The sequence below is a fragment of the Aegilops tauschii genome, chromosome 5 (assembly GCF_002575655.3).
Source record: "Aegilops tauschii subsp. strangulata cultivar AL8/78 chromosome 5, Aet v6.0, whole genome shotgun sequence".
NCBI classification, from domain to species: domain Eukaryota; kingdom Viridiplantae; phylum Streptophyta; class Magnoliopsida; order Poales; family Poaceae; genus Aegilops; species Aegilops tauschii.
The window spans coordinates 154,989,136-154,991,800 of record NC_053039.3 but is presented as its reverse complement, the minus strand read 5'-3'; the positions used below and the strand labels follow the sequence as shown (position 1 = coordinate 154,991,800).

The 2,665-nt window shown below is 39.5% G+C and overlaps 1 long non-coding RNA gene across 1 annotated transcript; it reads right to left on the bottom strand.

Moving 5' to 3' along the window:
- Positions 1-638: 638 nt before the first annotated feature.
- On the bottom strand, positions 639-2,341 carry LOC141022344 (uncharacterized). Its single transcript, XR_012183631.1, has 2 exons — positions 1,909-2,341; positions 639-853 (listed from the first exon to the last, which is right to left on the bottom strand). It is a non-coding gene; the product is annotated as an uncharacterized lncRNA (long non-coding RNA).
- Between the last annotated feature and the right edge of the window lie 324 nt (positions 2,342-2,665).

Sequence of the window (2,665 nt, the reverse complement as noted above, 5' to 3'; positions counted from 1 at the left end):
GGGTTGCCACAGTGGCACACAGGAGGTGGAAAGGTCTACAGCGCTGCGAGCTTATCGCCCGTATTACAGGACAAGACGCATTTAATGCGTCGCTTAGGTGTCCCTAAGCTTTACCGGGGACGGGACTGAGGCCTGTCCCGTCCGTCGCCGCCTCGCCACTACAAGAAACCTGTTAATCGATGACAGTCATGGATCAATGAAAAACCGTCGTGGATGCGCAGACGTGACGGACTTGAAATCCGTCATGTATATCACGTCATAATTTGGCACAGTACCTTCCTTGACGGTTTTTGGCCGTTATAGATTTGTCCCTAGGCTCACCGGGCCCAATATTCCAAGACAGACTAAGTCGTCACAGATATACATGACATGGTAGCAGCATGGACCTGAGGTGGCGTCTACGTGGATCAGACATGGCAGCCAACATGGCCCATGTAGTAACAAGCCCAATTAAGGTTTTAGCCCAATAATTTTGGTCCAGTCCAACCCATTAGCCACTTACTTTAGTTCTACCCATTAGAATACCTATTCTTTTAGTCCAACCATTAGCCCATTTTTTCCAGCGTGATTTCACGCGACCCAATTCAACAAGACAAATTCATTCACACAATAGCATCTGGTCGTAAGAAAATACAAACTTCCAACAATCTAGACTGATTTCTGAAAACAAATATTTGTATCAAAACATCACATACATATCTAGAAAGAACTATAAGCATTATTTTTAAAAATTTCGAGTAAATATACTACTAGCTGGATTTAATCTCCAACACTACACCACTAATGCTTCCAGGTAGTTATTCGAGGCCAAGTAATTCCAGCTAAAAACTTCAATCTCCAGCTGAGTGCCAACCTGCATAGAATCCAAAACATATACAAAATTATAGTAAGTAATAACAGCCAGCCCCCAAATGAATCTAGAGAGTAATGATATAGTTGCTTTTCCAAGTAATTTTTAAGCAAAGGATGGAGACATCATTTCTTATTCATCAAGTACCACAAAAAATCAAGTTTATATACACTGATAGGGCTTGGTCTATCAAAACAGATGGTTCATGCAATATAGTATGGGTCATACACTACAGGATGGTTCACACAATACAATGTACTGTAGTTTCTAGTTAGAAAACCAGAAAAAGTAATACTGGAGGCATAGTTTCTTCACCAATTAAAGTTAATTCCTATCAAACTTGCTTTTTCATGTAAAATAAAAAACACTTAAAAGCAAAACCATTTTAGGCAATTAAATGATCCACCTAGTGATATCATTATTTTAACAGTGGAATTCTTTCACGAGCATGAGAGAACTTCAGTTAACCACTTTAGAACAAGGGAAAAGCATGGGAACAGCCTACTGATCCAACAAAGGCGTCCGTCGCCTCCGGCACAAGACGCGTGTCCCATGTGTGGCTCGCACACCACACTATTCTAACTACATCTTTGTTGTGATTTTTTTGCAACATCACTTGTGTTGCAAAAGTCCCTTCCCCAACAACACCTATGACGCAAAAAAGGGAGACGCAATTTTTTCTGCAACAAGACCTCTACTGCAAAAAAAATTATGCAAGAAGACCTATGTTACAAAAAAAAGATCTGACAGATCGCTACTCGATGGATCTTTTTAAAAGATCTGCTGACCAACGCGTAGCACGTTCCTTAGAACAAAGATGAACCTAATGGTTCAAATTTAGTCTAATGCTTTCAGACCAAACCTTCACATCTAGATTAACCACACCTAGGAATTGTGAAGAACAGTAAAATATGTTGGAAGAAAAAAAGCATGCATTCTCCCATTTACTGATTAGCCTTCATGGCATAAAAGGTACATAATTATCTCCGCCCACACTTCCATATGAGATGAGATACAAGGAACAATTATCTCTGTCGAAAAAAGTTCAGAGTTCATACCTCAAAGTTCATAAATCACAAAGGGATGCTAGTTTACAATTGACATAAATTAGCATTCTGAGCTTCCCAGTTAAGTTCCCAGTTAAGCATGTTCAGGACCTATGAGACAATGATGGTACACTGAATTAATAGATTTCAGCATTTACATTGGTAAATTACGAACATACTAGAACCTGAAGGAGTGCGTTGCCGCACCCTGCCATCATGGTGAACTGGGAATGAACATAGACCACATCATGGTATTGGCAATGTTAGACACGCCACCAATAGAAAAGAAAAAGGATTACAAAAGCATCATCTGCTTATGATAGCCATGCCAAACCAAAATATTTACCCTAATATGACAAGCTAGCTAGGTGACAGAGTATAACATTGTAACATGTGGGAGCTAGCCAAATGATCGGTCATCTTAAATTAACTTTACATGTCATATAGTAATAAATGCATAGTTATTAGCATAAGATTAAGATGTCCAATAGCATGCAAGTGCAGGTGCAGAGATAGCACACACGACACAACCAAAAGTAAGATAGTTTTCACAAGATGTGCCACACATGTTTTCAGCTTTGGCATACTGAAACACGCGCAATAGTGACTCATCATGTTCCAGACTACATGAAAGTATTGACCACATTAAATAAATGCAATATTACTTCAGGTTTTAATAAAAATCTGAAGTGGACACACCACCACAACTGTCTGAACATTCAGAGGTGACCAAACCTGACGCATATATAAGGTGCTCTTCACAATGCGG